The sequence below is a fragment of the Mauremys reevesii genome, linkage group 7 (assembly GCF_016161935.1).
Source record: "Mauremys reevesii isolate NIE-2019 linkage group 7, ASM1616193v1, whole genome shotgun sequence".
In the NCBI taxonomy this organism is placed as follows: domain Eukaryota; kingdom Metazoa; phylum Chordata; order Testudines; family Geoemydidae; genus Mauremys; species Mauremys reevesii.
In genome coordinates, this window is record NC_052629.1 from 19,360,245 (window position 1) to 19,380,510 (window position 20,266).

General features: G+C 41.3%; 1 long non-coding RNA gene across 1 annotated transcript; it reads right to left on the bottom strand.

The window, feature by feature from the left end:
• Positions 1–991: 991 nt before the first annotated feature.
• On the bottom strand, positions 992–19,585 carry LOC120408900. The gene is made up of 3 exons (XR_005600999.1): positions 19,508–19,585; positions 17,897–18,119; positions 992–1,056 (listed from the first exon to the last, which is right to left on the bottom strand). It is a non-coding gene; the product is annotated as an uncharacterized LOC120408900 (long non-coding RNA).
• Positions 19,586–20,266: the final 681 nt, after the last annotated feature.

Consider the following 20,266-nt stretch of genomic DNA (forward strand, 5'->3'; position numbering starts at 1 on the left):
TGGACAACATGCATTCAAACAAACATGTACTCTTTAATATATATTTTAGCATAAGAAGTTGTTTACAGAAATATCCCTTGTAGCATTAAGTACTACTAGATTCAAGTCATTGGTATGAGTTTTCAGCGCTGTCATTCAGAAAATGATTCGGATCAGTGGTTTATTTGTCAAATTCCTTCACTGGGGGAGGGTGGAGAGCTGGGAACCCAAGTTTAATAGTGAATTGCACTATATTTAGCAAACAACAATGAAAGCAGCATACAGACATTTAAAAGAGGGAGAAGTACATTTGCTGGTTACAAAGTCACTGAATATTTAGCGATAGGGCCTAGCTAGGTGGAATTTCTATGGTTTATCTTCCCCTCTACATATAAATTCCATGGTGCCCAGTCCTGCCAGGTGCTGAGTGCACGTCTCTCCCTTTTAAGTCAATGATTGAGCCCTGAGTTTGATTCTTTTATTTACCATTTATCTACACCCAAAGCAATGGGGATCTAAACAGAAGTGCATTCTTTAAAGCCTCAACTTTATTCATGTTGATGTTTTCACCGGCTATTGAGTTGTAGCCTTCTTCAGGGTCAGTAAGTAAATCTTCAGAAATCTACATGAATAGCATGCATTTGAAACTAAACACACCTAAAAGAGTAATGGACTTCAGCTTGGTTTTACACAAGTTAACATTTAGTAGCTAGACTATACATACTGCAAACGTATTCAGGAAGTGTTACCAGGTCTTGGCTTTGTATCCTTTCAAAAAGCAGTATTCCACACCCAACCCAGAGCCAAATCCTGAAAAGTGCTGACTGCGGTGCCTGCTGCTGGGATGCTCTTTTTTTTAAAAAAAATCAGACCAGTTATTTTGGCACCTATGTCAGAATTTAGCAGCCTAGCTGTAAACTCCATTTGTAAATCTACACTCTTGTACACAGAACAAGAACCAGATTGTCTTGAACTCCAATTGAAGCCAGGGAGAGTTGAGGGCATTCCATACCTTGCAGGAGGGGCGTTGCTTCTCACAAGATGGGGAATCAGCACCCAGGAATAGTCCTAGAGAAACTGTAATACATTGGCAACGAAAAAAGATAATGTATGTAAAACAGGCATTGTAGCAGATATTGTCATATGAGAGGGATTTGCGTTTAATTCAACAAATAAAGAAAGTCATTGTTTTAAAGTGTTTATCTGGTGTTTTTCATATGGAACCTTAATGCATCAGAACCTTGACTTTGTACTCCCTGTCTATTTCATCTTTACTCATATATTTTACTATTATTGATAGCTTTCCCCTTAAGCCTGTCTATTTGCTAGTAGATTTGACAGATGACAGCTACTCTATGGAATGTTAGATGGCATTTGTACGGCTATGATGCCAGGAGCGTTTTAAGCGCTGGTGTTGCATATTTATTGATCTCCATATTCCCAATAATCTGATGCGTGTCACATTTGACAACATTATGTGGAGAGGTCAGCTAGATGGGGCTAATGAAACTGTTTCAAAGATGGATGTTGTTTTCCACAACATTAACCTTGCAAATGGCTGTCACTAGTGCATTTCACTATGGGGCTTGGTGTTTGAGAACCTCCTTTTTTTTTTTTATTGTTGATGTTAACATTAAACAAAACCTGAAGCCATTAAATCTCAGTATTTATATACAACAGAAAACATGGACAACATGGCATCATTCCAAATGAAAATCTTATTAACAGCATATGGTGCTTGTGGCAAAGTCCTGAACAATCTGAAAATTGGTTTGGCTGTCTAAAATGTTTGACAGATTAGCTAAAGATGATGTAAAAGGACTGAACAGAGAACAGCTGAATTCTGGAGGATTAAACTGGCAAATAGAAAACCCGGATATAATCAGAAAATGCATTGCACTTTCATATTTTACAGCAAAAACTATTCTCATCCAGTGCTTATTACATTTAGGGAAATATACTATTTAGACTATCCCTTTATTTTTAAATAACTTCAGTAACATATATAATGTTCCCAAAAAGGACCTGATTTCCAAAGAGGCTCCTTGTAGTTCTTTCCCTTTAAATATATTGTTATGGTGATTTAAATATTTAATTACAGGCTTTCTGCCATCATACCACTGGCACTTCAAAATGGGAGTCTTTAGAGCAATAAAAGGAATCCTCGGAGGCCCTTTTGCCACACTACTGTGTTTTAGCACAGTGGTAGTAACTCTTTCTCAATGCCACACTGCATTTTTTGTAATGTAAATTTTGCACATACTTACAAAACACAATCCCAAATATGATTTTGATAGGCAAGCAATTTAGAAAATGCTCATGTTGGCCATCTGAGTTGTAGAGTGCCACATATTTTTACAGAGTCTGTTGGGACTTCAGTGCTTTTCAAGCTAACAGGAGAAGGGGAAAAAAAGGCCTGGTCTTGAAACCCACAATTACATTTCTACATTTTTAAGGTGCATTCAGTAATGTTAGTAGAACACACATTCACAAAGGACTAGATTCTGATGCTCTTGCTCACACTGAGAATGAGGAGTAAGGGTCCTACAGAAGGTGAGGCATCAGAATGTGGCGCACAGTGCCATAAAAACCGATGTGAGCAGGGATTGCTGCAATGCCTCTACGGAATAAAAGGTTTTGAGAATGCTCTTTAATGCTTGTGTCTGTGCATTTTGTTCCGCATGCAAGCAGCCCATTCTATATCACCTTGTTAATGAGAGATCGACAGCAGTGAATTCCGTAGATATTAGGAAATAGTTTAGTCATTTTGACTTACAGTAATACATTAAAACCACAAGAATTTATCAGGGGTTTTGCCAGGTGTGTGCTCTGTGGTAAAAGCATAAAATTAAAACATTGGGGAAAAAGTATAACATTTCCTTCAGCTCTAGTGATTATCCATCGGGCATCAGCAAAAGCAAATATCTTATCCATTTTTTGACAAAACATTTCAAAAAGATTTGAAAATAAGGGCAATATTTTTTCACATAGCTATGCAATTCAAATCTATCTATCTATCTATCTATCTATCTATCTATCTATCTATCTATCTATCTAATCGGGATATAGGCTTGCATTAGGCCTGAATGAACTATGGTTTTAAATTGAGTTTTGATATTAACGTGAGTGATAAATCCACAGCTTGTGATTGAAAAGAATGAAATCATGAGAAAGAAAAGTTGTTTGTGTTAAACTTGTAGGGACCCTGGATATACCAGAGTTGTCTTATTTAAGGTTTGGGCTAAGCCATAGAAATAAAGACAATGTGGTTAATTGTACACCAGGTGCAGTCAATAATTGGTTAGAAATGTTTGCCATATTTTCCCCCAACTACTGGACTAAAGTGAGATAAGGGGAAAAGCCGTGAAGAGAGTAGAGTGCAGCCCTAGACTGCTTCAGCTGACTTTAGCTAAGGTGCAATAACAGCAATGACATCACTTGTTCATTATAGTGTATAAAAAGCTAGGTTCTGTAGGAGTTTCTTTGTTGGAGCTTTTCCTTTCCCCTCTAGAGCCATGCCATGATGGGAAGGTGTCTTTCAGGCCTGATCCAGTGAGTATTCAGCTAATGCTTATAACTGCTTTGTTGCTAGGGAATGGAGTATTGGTGTGTAATGCTTATATTTATATTTTGGCTGTAACCAATGCCATATTGCCTTTGAACTAATAAAGGAATGCTTGTGTGGAAACTGAGTCATGCTAAACCTTCATCAACTTCTTAGGGAAATGATTTCCAACACCATCCATCCACCCATCCGTCCACATATAATTAATCAATCGGGAGGTGCAGTTCTTGCAGGAACCGATGCTCTTTAAAAATGGTTGACATTGTTCCTTTCCAGGAGAAGGACATGTTGAAGGGACAAGTGTTTTCACCTGGGATTTAGGGCCTGATCCAAACCTCAGGAAAGGAAATGAGATTCTTTCTTTTGACGTCTATGAATTTTGAATCTGGCCCCAAGTGAGCAACCTAAAACAAAGGATAAAAAGTCACCCGAACAAGAAAAGGTCCATGCTGCCAGCAGGCAAAAGATACAGATCTGTTAAAGGAAAACTCTTTAAACATGTCAACTGAATAGGCCAGTTAAGGCTACCTAGGGTGGGCTTAACTTAGTCACTAGTAAATTACATGAGTAACTGTTACTATAGCAACTGCCAGATAATATGGCGCTTATGCTACCTTTGAGATATGGAGCATTCTCTTATCAGACTTATCAGAAAACAATGTAAGTGCCATTCTGGTTTAATGTTTATTTTATGATGTAACAGAAATGCATTATATTATAGAATCAGTTATGCTAAAAGATAGTTAAGGTTGCAAAATGATGCATTCTGAAATCAGGAAATGGAGACTTTTAACATATGTGATATTAACTCCACCGTCATTTGCGTTTGCATTGTTATTCAGTGGTTTATTACCTAATCATAGATCTCAAGTTTATGACCTAATTATGTTTCTCACATAATACAATAGAGTCCCAGGCAAGTATTTTAAAGAATGGAAAGTCTGAATGGCATTTGTGACTTCTTTTAGCAATGGGTGTGGCTGTCTGTAGAGGGAACACTACCACACACTAGTTCTCAAATTGTAAGAGAGAGAATATATTAATAGATCTTTAAAAACCTTATAGGTATATTTATGCTCACACATTATTGCAAACCTCAGGTATTCAAAAAATCATGAATCAAGCCCCCACCCCCACATAAGGGGACTTACTTTAAAACCATGAGATTTTAAAAAGATAGTAAAAGTTGGGTTCTTTTTATTTGCCTTTGGGTTTTTAAGCCTTTAGGGCGCACTTGGGTCATATTGTCAAGGTTTTCTCTACAACTATGAAAGCAAGAAAAAAAAATGACAGCTGAGATTCTCACATAATGTAAAGATTCCATGAGCAAAGGCTTTAAGAAACCCCTTAAATGTCATGAGACCCACAATAAAATACTGAGCATTGACAACACTGTTTTTGATATTGCTGTCTTTCCTTCGATTAGCATAGTTATAACACAATTTACTTCCCAGGGACTGTCACATGAGTAAAGAACGTAGGTTTGCCCCATTGTGTAAATATATATTTGATAATGGAAAACAAGCAGAAATCCGTAGAAAGAAACTTTGGTTTTTATCTTGTATTACAATTTTTTTTAAAACCCCTATCTATTACCACCCTGTCAGGTTACATTTTTACTGAGGGCTGAAAACACTTAAGCACCTAGGTAACTTTACTCATGTGAGCAGTCCCATCGAAATCAACTAAGTAATTTTACACATACGCTTAGGTGTGTGCTGGATCAAGCCTCAATTCCCTGATCTAGTTTCATCATAATTAATGAGAACAAAAAATGTGGATGGACTACTACATCTTGTACTTCAGAGCTTAAAATGATCTCTAGCTATTAGAGATGAGACCTAGCTGGAAGGCAGATTATCCCACATCTGCGTACTGTGGAGGCCATACACCGTCCTCTGAAGCATCTGGTTCTGCCGACTGTCAGAGACACAATATTGGACTTTGGGTGTGATCCATTCTGGCAATTCCTATTTTCCTAATCCCTCAATAAATACCCAGTAGCCTAGAATGCACACCAAGGTTTGCATCTATCTACAGGCATCAGGTATATTTGTGAGTCATGTTGTCAAAGCCAGAGCCTTCAATACCTTGAGAAATGCAGATTTCAAATACAACTTCATTTCATTTGCTAACCATTAAGCACACGCCACAGGGATTTTTTTTAACGATTGGCTAATGAGTTCTGAATTTTGTCAGCAATTAATTTTTTCCATTGTAGAATGATTGAGTCAAATCCTGCAGTCCTTACTCAGGCAAAACTCCCATTACAGTCGGTGGACATCATCAGAGGAACACTCAGTGGAACTTTTGTCTGAGTCAAGATTGAGGCCTAAGCAGGATTGCTGGAACAATTTTTACAGTGGGTGTGCTGAAAGTGGAAACCACGTATTTGGTTGTTGTTATTACTTCAAGCCAGGGGATGCTGCCCAGCACCCCTAGTTCCAGCACCTCTGAGCCTAAATCCTGTTTATCTTATACACATCCTTCTTCTTTCACAAACTCTATGCAATCTTATATGCACCTCTACCCCGATATAACGTGACCCGATATAACACGAATTCAGATATAACACAGTAAAGCAGCGCTTGGGGGAGGGGGGGCGCTGTGCGCTCCGGCGGATCAAAGCAAGTTCGCTATAACGCGATTTCACCTATAACACGGTAAGATTTTTTGGCTCCCGAGGACAGCGTTATATCGCGGTAGAGGTGTAGTACCATGCAGGTCTTGAGGGCTTTATATGGGCTCAATTCTGCAAGGTGTTGAACAACCAGGAGTGGAGTGTTTGCACTTTGCAGGATCGAGGCATAGAAGAGGTTCTCTAAGAATTAAATTCACTTATGTGCAGAGGTCCAGAACAAGGCCTATACAACCATTCAAGTTCCACATAAGTGCTGTTTTGAGGGCATAGGTGATATTAAGGTATTATCATAGGCCGCCTGCTGCACAGGAGTGAATTTCACTCAAATTACTTTACACATATTAACTAAGTCTTCTATTATTCCCAAAGGTTCTATTACCATTACAGTTGTTCTAAGGTCCTGTTATCCCTTCTTTCACCAAGAAGTAGCGTTACCTAAAAAGGTTAAGAGATTTACCCAAGATTACACACTGAGTCAACGGCAGAGCCAAGAAAGGGAAGTTGTAGTCTTGGCTCCAAGTCCCCTGGTTTAGCCAGTAATCAACGATTTCTTCCTTGGAACAACACTGTGCATCAAAATGCCCAAGTACCAGTGAAGCAGAGCGGAAGTCCTTAAAATCTATTTAAAAATACAAAGGTCACCACAAATGTGTACAATAAGTAAAAGCTAGAATGCCAGCATTGGGTTTGAGCTGACTCCCACTATAGTCAATGACACGTAGTACACTAAGTATAATGCATTTTAGACAGCAGAAGTTCTAGGAATAATGGCTGCAAAAATAGAATGGCTTGTAAAATCCTGTAATTTCTAAGGACATATATTAGATACCTTCTTACATAATGTTATGTAGCTGGCTCCTGGTTGGCCCAAGAATTGGGGGAATGCAGAAGCACCACTAATCCTCTCCTTCAGGTCCTGCATCAAACAGAGCTCAACCTGACTTGAGGATTGGAGACTCTGGCCCTATTTAAGTCAATGAGAGCTTTGTTATTGATTTCAACAGGGACAGGATTTCACCCTGTATGTTTGGTTATCAGGGCCGCCCGGGGGGGGGGGCAAGTGGGGCAATTTGCCCCGGGCCCCACAGGGGCCCCGTGAGCCTTGGCCAGGAAGCAGACCGGGTCTTCGGCAGCATTTCGGTGGCAGGGGGCCCTTCAGTGCTGCCAAAAATGCAGAGCAACTGAAGGGCCCCCCGCCGCCAAAATGCCGCTGAAGACCCAGACCGCCGCTGGGTAAGTACAAGCGCCACAACTCCGCCACTTTGCCCCAGCCCCCCTGAATCCTCTGGGTGGCCCTGTTGGTTATGGTGCATTTTTAAAAAAAATTATTTAGGAAGTTTTAAGAAGTTTACAAATCCTTGGCATGTAAGTATCAGAAACAAAACAATCATTACAACAGTTAACTTTTGTTTGAAGAGACATTATACAGGAACATAGTCATCAGATATTTCTATTTAACAGGGTGTTACCACATCTCAGAGTGAGCATCATTACAACATACGGTGCATTTGCTGCTCCTGTAAATGCTTCTGCCTACAAGAGCAGTAGATAAACATAGGCTGCCAGGCGCAATTCATGGTTATATAGCAGGAGATCTATTATAATATAATAACATCCTCCCATGAAGTAGTTTTAAAAAGTATCTTTGGCCAAATTCTGCACTTGGAGATGCCCATGCAGCTCACAATGATTTCAGCAAGAGTTACTTGGCCTTGTGTGTCTAGGCACAGATGCTGTGTATCTATTCTATGAATTTGTGTAACTGAACGCTCTCTAACAGACACATCGCTAGAAAAGTTACTCACCTGATTTGGGTACATTGGGATTACTAGAGTTTATGTCTATCCTGTTGTAACCCATATCATGTAAATCTAGCAACCTAACTTTAAAATCAAAACCAGTGTTTGCTTTAGGAACCGCCTCTTAAATGTGTTTTATTAGCAGTGTAATCATCAATCATCATCATGTAATATTATATGATGAAAACAAGGATCTGAAGTGGAGGAATGCAATGAGAAAGTGCCCATTGCTATAGCTCTTTGGAAGATGCATTATATTCCCTGTATTTTAGTCCCTGCATATAAGTCACTGCGTCACAGGAGTGCAGGGTTTACCTATTAGACAGGCCTTTGCATAAGGTGTGCGTGAATGTTAAGAAATGGGAGAGTTTTGTTCCTCTCTCTATAGAGCTTATGATAGCACAGCCCATAGGAACCACATATAACCAATGTTAGTTACATTGCCTGGGGCTCAAGTCCTGCAAGGTGCTAAGCAGGCTGGCCCGAAACGGCAACACTGATGTGAGTCCTGCTGCAGTCAGTGGGACAACGCACATGCTTAAAGTTAAGTGTTTGCTTGATTGGGGCTAGAATGGCAGGATCGAGCCCTTACTGCACAATTAGAAAGCACTCTCGTAGCCCGGTGATGGGCACAGTATAAGAATCTGAATAGAATAGGAAAGAATTCTTATATTAAGAAGGGGCTCCTTAAGACAAATGTTAAAAGTTCATGCATTTTTTATACTGACGGCTATTTATAGTCAGCAATTGCATCAAACAGGCTCTTAAATGCAGGTTAAAGGCCTTCATGAAATATAGAACGCCTCAAAAAGGCAACCTAAATTTTTGCCATTTTAAACTTTGCATGGCTTGTACGTTACAACAGCCTACCAGGTTAATGAGCTGTGAGTTTAAATAGCAGTTGAAGACGACGGTTATAAATACAGAATAGTTTGCTTTTTTGCCTGTTGCTTTCCTGGGCTTCTGAAGGCCTTCAGCTGATGGAGAGCTTTTAATTTCACATTTTGGCCCCCACCGCAGGTGATAAACAAAGGTTTCCCATTGCTCTGACTCGGGTCAGTTATATAGCCTCAGCGTCAATCCCACTGCCTGTAATTACACACAAAAGGGTACCGAGATCCGCAGCTAATTTGCAGCCTCTGTTTAGCAGAATTTAATAGCAGGTATTACTGGTGCAGCAGTAATTAAGGACCTTTGTCAATAAGACGGAATAGATGGCCACACTTTGTTGTAATCAGTGGACTCTTGAGAACCCACAGGAGTGAAAAGCAGTGAGAGGAGCAATCCATTTTGTGAATAACATGGCTCTACTTTCGCCCCCCTCCCTCATGAAACCAGCAATGGAATAATAATTCCCCAGGCAACGAAAGTACAGGAATAAAAGTACTTACCCTCCAGCCTGTGATTTTTTTTTTTTTTTTTTACTTTTTATTTACTCTACTGTGCTTTTTATTTGCTTCGGGCTGCGTTTGATGAAGTATTGTTTAAACAGCGCCGAGCAAAATGGATATAGGGAGATGGAGAATAGAAAGAGGAGGAATTTTAACCAGGTGGATATGCATTTGCCTTTAAGGTGGATGGCGTTCGGTTTATCAATTATTTTCTTTGGATTTAAAAAAGAGAAAGAAATGACAAAAACAAGTGGCTTGGTGAAGAGGTGGAGAGAGTCATTTAGAGCTGTCTCTGCACAGAGTCATTCAGCTGTAAATGGGTCGCAAACAACAAGCGAGAAGTGAACTTGGTGTAGCATTGTAAACCTGTTCTCCCCCAGCCCTCCATCACTAATGTATCCATTGAATGGCCTGGCACGAGAAAGAGAGAGAGGGAGACACAGGGTGAGGGGATGCGGGGGGGGGAGAGAGAGAGAGAGAGAGAGACAGAGGCTGGTATGACACAATTCAAAGAGTGCTTTAAGGTGTACACTCTTTTCAGTAATTGGTGAAGAAGCTGCATTTCACTCACTGATTTCCTGCCTTTTTACAGGTTTTAACAAGCATGATGCTTTTAATAGCGGCTTGAGTACTGGCTCTTTATGAAGGCTCTCTTTTTTAAAGCAGCTTTAACTATACCCTTTCTGTCCATAATGCCCGAAAAACTTCTACCTTTAATCATTCCTGGATCAGGCAGCAAACAAGCAGCCCCCTTTCCGTTTTTCAATTACATGCTGGATATTCACCACACATCAAAAAAAAAAGAAACATCTTGAGTCTATAGCATATTAAATGCAGCTCTGCTAGGATCCAGCTCGAGCTAACAAAAGCCAGAAAGGTAAAGTTAAAGCTGCAGCTCTCTTTTTTAATCTGCTCCATTGTGACCAGACATTGGAGTCCGTTTTAAACAGTTGATGGTTTTCCATATCTTAGAGGTTCTAATACCTAGACACTACCAGTGGACCCTGTATCTTCTGGTTTTTAGCAGTCCTGCATCCGACCTTTCAGAGCATATTAACATAGGGGTTAGGTGTGTGGGTTATTTGCCTTTATTTCTGTTAACACTCATTTGAAAAGGGAGCGTGGTGGTGGGGGAAGCTGCCCCTCTGGGTTAATGCACTCTCTTTGGAGACCTAGGGTCACATCTTGATTAGGTTGCTCACAAATGAAAATGGGCTTGATGGTTCCTAATAGACATTTGTCCACAGCACAATGCTGTACAGTCATCAGTATCTGCTCTAGAGAGGCCCAGGAATGGAACAGCGTGGGTGCTGGAGGTCAGAATGGATAGGAATTGGAAAAGCTATGTGGGAAAGGTAGCACAGTGCCAGCCTACACTATCTTTGCTTGTAGCCTCTGCTATTTATTAGAGATTCCATAATGAACCCTGAAACCTGGTGAGGATTGTCCAAAGGGGCGCATCAAACTCTGGCTATTCTTAGGGTTTTCTACAGCACCCCTCCCCATATAGTTGCTTCTCAGGCAAATCAGATTTGCCCAGCAATGTCCATATGAATTTAATGGGGATTTCTGCTCTTCTTCCTTTCTTGGTTGTAGGTGGTTCTGCTTGAGGTATATATATAATTCTAGTTATAATGGAAAAGCTTTATCAAAGATGAAGTAGTAAGGTTGGATTGATCAAACCACCTTGGGTGTTCATTCCACACCCAAATCCTTGTGACAGAACCGTTTGTCTCTGGCTGTCATGTGCTTTGTCGTGGACACTCTAAGGATAGTCCTACGGGAGTGCATTTGTCCTGGTGGTTCATGGGTGAGATGCAGTCACTGATGTAACTGGATCCTTGCCTGTTAATTGCTTTGAAGATCAAGACTGAGGGTCTGAATTGGCAAAGCTAGCATATTGGGAGTAAGTGCACAGGAGTGCTGTTCTCGAAGGAGGCAGGCTGTCATAGGTTGCACAATCTAGAGCTTCTGCATTGCTTTCATCGTCAGCCCCAGAGACAGCAATCTGCAACAATCCAGACTGAATGCATGTATCTTTGTGGCAGGACCTCGCCTGGGAGGAAGGGAAAAAGCTTCCTAACAAGTGGAGCTGTAAGAAGATTTATTTTGCTTCTAATGTTACCTGGTCAGCAAGACTTACTGATGGGTCTAAGAGGACACCTTCTCACCCACTAGATTTTGCACTTCTGATGAACAGGAGGCTGCTGTCTTCACTGCTGTCATGACTGAATGGTAGGATGGACAGTCATGTGCCACGCTGAAGATGTTCTGGGGCTGGGGTATGGGAACAGACATTCCTTGCCACACCTAAGGAGTTACAGGCCAAACAGCTGTCCCTGGAGAGCCCTGTAGGTCCCAGCCACCCACTCACTGAAGCTGTGAGAAGTAAAAAGGGGGCTGCAGGCCTATAGGCTTGTCCTGAAGATGATATCAAGTAAGTGAGATTGTGGGGCTGGTTATAGGGCAACAGGGTGATGGGAGTGGGTCATGGGCTTATGGTTTCACGTATAAATCCAGTGGGGAAAAATGACCATATTGGGTTAATAGTGATTTTGAATATTGTTTAGATATTCACTAAAATCCACATTCAAAGGAAAAGTAGGAAAGATTTTGTATTTGATTCTGTCATTGGGCCAGACCCTCAGCTGTAAATTTGCATAGCCCAATTGAATTCAGCACAGGACTTGGTCCATTGCCCTAAACAGCTTACAATTTAAACAGACAGGCCGGTCAAAGGATGGGAGAAAGTAAGAAATATTATCCCCAATTTATAGCAGGGGACCTGAGCACAGATTGTGATCCTCTCACACTGAAGTCAAGGGGTCCACTTGCATGATCAAGTGCTCACCAATGCACATAGAGGGTTCATAGTCTGGCCCAGAGAGACTGAATGTCTTACTCATGATCACACAGGAAGTTTGAGGTGGGAACTGACCCTAGAGCTGCAGAGTCCTTAATGCAATGCCTTAACCACAAGACTATTCTTCTTCTCTACGCTGGAACACCAGCGCAGGGAAGCACAAGGATGAGGACGATAATGGTGTACAAGAGGAAGGGGTTTCTGCCTTTTGGCAGGTTCATTTGTTTGCAGTGAAATGTTGTAGTTTAGATAGATACATATGAAGCAAACGGAACCTAAATAGGAATATACTGAAAATGAAGTTATAGTGAAAGAAATCACGGATACCAGAACTGAGAATAACGTGTAGCATTTCCCTACAATGATGGATGCTAATTTAGTCCAAGATGGGCAATAATTAAGAAATAATGTCAAAGAAAAAGAATGTTTTCACAGGATAATGGTCTCCTGCTGCTACCTAAATGCCCAATGCTAATTTGGGACATTTATTTTCCAAGCAGGAGACACTTGATCTGAAAAGGATATTTGCTACTACTTTGAAGTACAGTCTGGTAGGTAGTTTATATTTCTATAAGATACTGTAGTCATGGACTCATGTCAGATCCACTACTCTAGTATTTCTAGCTCTACTTTTGTGCACACTAGATGTCAATTATTTTTAGGATGGTGACTGTGATAGTGGCAGAAAATGGCAAGCCATTAATGATTATTTATGGTGTTGAGATTTCAGAGCATACAAACTATATAGGACAAAGCAGTGTATGTAGCTGTCTATAGCAAATGTAACTTTGTTTTCTCATATAATAAAGGACAGTGTATATTCAGAAGGTTTAATGTGCCCTGGTGATAAGGGTGAAGCAGTTCAAGTATTAGGTTTGTTCAGGACCTTTCTTTCTCCTAAGACTTTGTAAGTATGAGCCAGAGGTGAAAGACAGATTTGATGGTCTAGAAGTTCAAAGGTCAGTTATTTGCCTTAAAGGAAAACCTATCTAATGCAATAACAGTTGCAAGTTAGTGTTCAGTAGGTCATACACTTTAACCTTTCTTCAACATTATTTGATCCTTTGATATTGGGTACACTTTCTTATGAATGCAAAGCATGACACATACAATTTCCACAGATACAGAAAAACTGACTTGGTAAATAAGGACTGAAGAAAGAATATTAAATATTTAATGAGCTTCCTTGATAATATGTATCTCAAAGTCAAAGTCAGTTAGTTTGTGTGGTTTCTGAACACAATCTGATGTGGAGTCTGGGTATATTCTAAGTGCAGCTTTTTAAATTTACACCAGTCCTGAAATGAGATGGTTAAACAGCATGCAGGGCAACCACGTTTTCCCACGAATCTTAGTCCAACACCAATGCCCAGTTCCCAGTGAGCAACTCTGCCTCAAGAATTGACCCTAACCAGAGAACAAGCAGAGTGCAAGCTCTCCTGCTTCTCACACATCTCTCTCTCTCCAAAAACTGTCTCACCAAAACTCTGCGTAACTGAAAACTAACAACAATACAGCATTGTTTGCAGAGTTGTAGTCATGTTGGTCCCAGGATATTAGGGAGACAAGGTGGGCGAGGTAATATCTTTTATTGGATCAACTCCAGTTAAAAGCTATTACTTCACCCACCTTGTCTCTCTAACAACACAGTATGTCTTTCTAAGAGTCAAAACTTGCTCACATGCTAAGGAAAAGTACGACTGTATGTAACAGTGTCCCCTGGTGATGCCTGCTGTGATAGTGATACCTAAGTGTTGTCTTATATAAAGAACTAAGTAGGGCATGATGAGTCACGCCATTTAGATCCCGGCTTCACTGGTGACACTCATTCATAGAGTTCTTGTTTAAAAGCTGTTTGCCACTTACCCTGGTTCTTCATTATGGACCAGTTCCTGCAGTCCCTAGTCAAACTCCAGTTCAGCAAATCGTGCTCTTGCAAATAGTGCCTCACTTTCTTCTCCTCTGACCTACACTGCAGTGTAACTCCACTGACTTCAGTGAAGTTACTTTTCATTGATACTAATAAAAGCGAGAGGAGAATCTGGTCCATAGTTTTGACTCCTATGAATAATCCCATTAGAATTACTGGAAGTATTTGCATGAAGAAGGATTGCTCCTGTGAATAAAGGTTTGCTAAGTTCTTCCTCAAGTGTGAGTTTTTCCTGAGTAAGGATGGTGCGTTTTGGCCTCATGGTCACTTTTCAAGGATGAGACGCAGGAAGTGAGTGGGTCTATTCAGGGCCGCCCGGGGGGAGGGGGGGGGGAAGTGGGGCAATTTGCCCCAGGCCCTGGGCCCTGCAGGGGCCCCACAAGCCCTGGCCCGTCGACGGTCCAGGTCTTTGGCAGCATTTTGGTGGCGGGGGGCCCTTCAGTGCTGCCAAAGACACAGAGCAACTGAAGGGCCCCCGCCGCCGAAATGCCGCTGAAGATCCGGACCGTTGCCGGGTGAGTACAAGTGCCGCAGCTCCCCCACTTTGCCTCAGACCCCCTGAATCCTCTGGGTGGCCCTGGGTCTTTTTCTTTTTTAAAATTCTGCATATGGCAATCAGAAAGAAATGTAAAACCTGGTGTGCTATGTGTAGCCACCTCACCTAAATAAAGAATATCTAGTTCTGCAATAGAGCGCCACAGTTTTAGATGTCATCCTTCCACCATGTTCACTCTGTATAACTCAAAGGTGGCCTCTGGTGTAATTTATAGGTAGCAGAACAGCTTTGTCTCATATTTCCAGTAGGGTAACAACCTTCTTTGCTTGTATTGCATTTTGTCGTATCACAGATTTTTTTCCAGATATTTTTTCTCTTACGTGAAAATACAAATATTTTATAGGGGTACATTTTTCTATCATATGTATCAATACATGTCCTAGTTTCAGACAGAAGAGACACTTTCATCCCTTGGGTAACTCCATTGAACCCCGTGGTGTTACTTCAGGGATGAATTTGGATCAAAATGTATTTTTTATGCTCCTCTCTTACCCTGATTCTGCAAAAGGAAGTCTTAATGGGAGTACAGAGCAAGGGACAAGCTTAGCATATGCCCCCTTATAGTAATAGTTGATTTCAGTGTGCAATTATTTTGTTATTCTTCATTAGAATTGCAGATCTTCAGAGCCTGCTGGTGCAAGTATATTGCAATGGAAAATCCAACCACTCCTTGACAGGCTACAGATGGCCCCTGGGCAGTAGTTACACTGCAGAAGGGATTGGTCCATCTAGGAGGTATGCACTCTCCTGCATGGTGCAGAGCTCCACTCTGCATGAAATATCTACACAGCAGCACATGGGGTCAGCAGGGACAAGCTAGGGGATGTGGGAACTGAGGATCTGCTCCTGCGCTGACTACACCCTTTGTAAATGCTCTGAATAGGTTACTTAACCACATTGGTTCTAGAGGAGAAGATTCTCTGATCCACAGCCACATTTCACCTGTGAGATCTATGCCAGCACCAAAAGGGTATCCCCTGGTGAATATAAATAAGCTCCCTGTTCTCACAGTCCCATAATTTCCAGAACTCAGACCAAAACTCCTGAAATATAATTAGACTCCAAGGGGGAATTTCCTGGAGGCTTTTTAATTTCTAATGCAGCTTTTGGGTTAGCTGCATAAACAAGATTGTTTAGCTCCAAACTAAATCCAATCCAGAAATTTACCAGGTAATTTAGAAGTTGTTTGGGAAGATTAAGAACCCAATCCGTTATAGTCAGCAGGAACTGAGAGCACTCAGCCACTTTGCAAGATCTGTCCCTTAAAAAGTGGAGATAGACTGGAACTAAAAACCTTGGTACATACGCCCCTCTCGCCCCCATAGCTATGTGGAAGCTTGGAACTAAAGTTTACTGGATCTGGAGCTGAGTTTGTAGGGGCTAACCCCAAATCCATAGCCAAATACCACTGAATTTGGGGCGTTTGAAATTTGGAAAAAGATCCAAATTTTGCAGCTCAATCTATCACTAGAAAGGGAGGAAAGAGAGAACATTTTACCCACCCATAAAATGGTGTTCAGAACTAACTCATCGCTCTTTTCCTAACAGTCTCATCTGTCATTGTACTTCTGGGAAGATGCATTTGTTAAACATTATCTTGTTCTTAGGTGGCAATTACGCTGGAATGGGAGCTAGAAGTGTACTTTTCAAATGTCATATTTCTGAGATGTGTATCAAAAACTATCTAGATCTAGAGCCTTCATTCAAATATTAGCTCCCTGGTCCTGAAAGATTAAAACAATTTATTGGGGGCAAAATAATCCCTGAAGGGGATGGTGTAAAAGATTCACACAGCAGCAGATGGGACACTTGAATATGCCCTATTAATTTAAAACTTCAAAATTATCACATTGCAGAAAGCAAAATAACAAAATACACATAAAACTTCCCCCCTAATTTTTCATTAACAAAATACAGCCTCCTATTCTTTGCTTCATCAAGTTTGTTTACAGCTCCCTAATACTCAGCCCAGCTCTAGCCCCAATGCAAGTCAGAGCAAGCGAGGCGCTGCTCTAATCTCTGCCAGCTGGAATCAAATGCCTTCTGCCAGGTGAGAATAACTGGAACATGGCACCCCCCCGCCTTTTTTGACCCTTCCGGCTGCCCTGGGCTGTGGGGAGGGTGGATTAGGAATTTGGCTCTACACTTGCGTGGGACTTCTCCATGTCAGAGGAATTCCCAGCTAGGGGGTTGCAGTCATTCCCTTTACTGATGGAGGCAGAGAATTTGCTGCATCTCACCAGTCCTGTTTGTGCAGTATCTTTTTTTTTTAAATGCTGCAGTTTAAATATAAAGAGCTTGATATCTGCCACTGAGAAACTGCATTCAATTTTTTTCCAACAGAAAAATGAGCATAGGTTTCCTTTAACTAGTGGACGGGTCTAGTCTCTAAAAGGTTTTTATTATTGTGTGCCTGGGGTCCTTAGTTTCAGACATTTATCTTCTGGTTTACCAGTAGGGAATCAGAGAGGCAGTATTTTGTAACTCCTGAACCCCCCAGCTCTAAATAATGACTCAAAGCTCAAATTGAATCAGGTGCAGCATCTTCTTCATTGTGTCACTTTTAGCACAGACATTATACTTTATGGGCTTCAACTATCAAAATAGTTTGTGCAATGGACCCTAAAAATAATGATGCATCAATCAATCAATCAATCAGTCAAGCTTATTGCTTCAACTTTCTTCACAGCAGACTTATAAACCATATTAAAATATACAATAGAAACACAACAGAACACAAATGCATTATCACATGCCACCAATATTGGGCATCTACTTATTATGCATGTAGCTCCACTCTTGAGAATATTCCAGCATTCAGGCACATTGAGCCAAACTCGTCCCTTGTGTAACCCCCTTGATGTTGGGCTGACAAACTGGCCCCTAGGGGATCAATTCAATTAGTGTAAGACCTTTGGCTGCTCTAGTTGGCTGCCGGGGGTGTGAGCCAACCCCTGACGGCACTGATCGGGGAGGATAAAACAGAAAGGTGCCATCACGTAATTTGAGGAGTGGAGCTCTAAAACACCTGGGAATCCAGCCAAGAGTGTCATGCTACTGGAAATCATAGAATCATAGAAGATTAGGATTGGAAGAGACCTCAGGAGGTCATCTAGTCCAACCCCCTGCTCAAAGCAGGACCAACCTCAGCTAGGCTTGGGAGCTTACTGACCTAACAGGGAATAGATGGTGCTGTCTTGTGGTAACTTCATTCTTCTCTGTCTGGGAGGTCCCAGAAGGTACTGAGAGCTTTCTCATCTGGGGTTCCACAAGCTTCTTGTACTTGCAGTGACCCAAGCTGACTTGTTTCCATTTGATCTGGTCAGGAAGTTGTGGCCCTTTCTCATGAACACAGGCCTTACGACCATCACCCGTGGCGTTGTCATTTCAAAGCTCTGTATAGGGTTACATTGTAAATCAGCTTTGAAACGGAAGTTGCTGCAGAAGGCAGCTGTGGCCCATCATTAAGTGAGGTATTCCACCAAGAACATGTGACATCAGTGCTCCAGAATACGCAGTTAGTTGCTTCTCTGTTTCTGAATGGAGGTAAAGAGGTTGTCTCTGACCTATAAAGCCCTAAATGGCCTGGGAGCTGCCTATCTGAAAGAGCACCTCTCTCCCTAGGTGGCAATGCCATAGCATGTGAGATCAGTGCTCCACTTAGGTAATAAAGGTAATAATTGGAGATATACCAATCTCCTAGAACTGGAAGGAACCTTAAAAGGTTGTTGAGTCCAGCCCCCTGCCTTCACTAGCAGGACCAATTTTTGCCCCAGATTCCTAAGTGGCCTCCTCAAGGATTGAGCTCATAATTCTGGGTTTAGTAGACTAATGCTCAAACCACTGAGCTATCCCTCCTCCCTAGCTAACTCAGTGTAAAGGTGGAGCCACTGGCAGGTAGTTCTTGGGACTTAGGGTCCATGGACTTTGGAATTCACTATTCTGAAATAGCCCAGGTTTGGGACATCCTGAAAACCCACCTATTTGGGCAGGTGTGTATAGAGGTCTGAGATCTTAAAAGGGGGTCCTGTCTTTTTTTTGAATGGGGGAATGAGGTGACGATATTTTTGTTTTGTTGATTGGCTTCTTTTGTGTGGGGAGAAGTTGTTGGTTTGCTGCTGCTGTTGTTGTCTTAGTTGGGTTAAAGTTTTGATTAGCTTTCAAGGACATCCATCCACCTGGGAGAGGTGTTCTGTTAATGTTTATATATTGAAATGGAAATAAATGCACGAATCCTAGTTTTTGTAAATATATTCAGTATTCAGAAAGATTAAAGAGATACCACAAGTGAACAATTGGCTGTTTATGGATTATTCACAAAGTACCAGTGTTGATATTTGGTATTCAAGTGTAGTGTAGCCTGATCTATAGATTATGAATAAAAATTCCCAGTTATCTCTTTGAGGGTTGACAGGTTCTCGTCCCAAGATCAGGCCGGGTATTATAAAAATTATTATATAGTTGGGAACCCCGATGTGCACAGGTGCAACACTCAGGAACTCTTTTATATTTACAAATAAATAATTTATTAATACATTTAGCAAAGTCTCACACACACTCTAACTCAGTAAGGTAGCTAGAGATAATACAGAAAGTACATCTAAACATCCATACTCACACCATCCCCTGCAGAACAACCTGAAATGTTAGCCATTATCTTCCTCATCACCTTCACCTTCCTCATCTTCACCAGTGGCTATCATTCTGGCCCCTCCCAAGAGCTACATCTCTCTCCCCTACTGCCCTGGGATGCCACTTTTATTATATGTTACACTGACATTACCATGTCTAATGCATATTCAATAGGGGTTTCTTCCCTCTTCCTTATATGTATTTCCGCCCCTACCAATGTTAAGATGTCCTTCTTCTATAGGTTAGTGTATTCATGATTTCACCCTAGTATTATATACTCAATTCGTCGCCATGGCTTTCTTGTGGTCAGATGTTCTGTCCAGAACCTTCCAGAAGCTAGTGTCAGTTCATGTTCTGTGGTTGGCTGATGTCATTATGGCCAAAATTCCCCTACACTCTACTTCCAATGCTCAAAAACTTATGTTACCTAAGTTTATCTATGCCAAAGTTCATAGGCCTCAAGTCTCATGCTAACTGCTGAAGCCAGTGTCTTACAGGAGACAAGCCTGTAGGTTCCTTGCATTACTACTGAATATAATAAAGCAGAATATAATGCAAAGCAGTGAATATAATAGAGGTAAGCTGGTCCACTGGGCTACATTAGAAAGCTGTCACTACCACAACTTACTTTTGTTTCTGGTCCCTGATTGGGTGGCTAACCCATTTAAACAGGAGAATAATGAACAGTGAATATTGAGTATCAGACGGGTAGCTGTGTTAGTCTGGATCTGTAAAAGCAGCAAAGAGTCCTGTGGCACCTTATAGACTAACAGACGTATTGGAGCATGCGCTTTAGTGGGTGAATACCCACTTCGTCGGATGCATGATGCATGACATGCATCTGATGAAGTGGGTATTCACCCATGAAAGCTCATGCTCCAATACGTCTGTTAGTCTATAAGGTGCCACA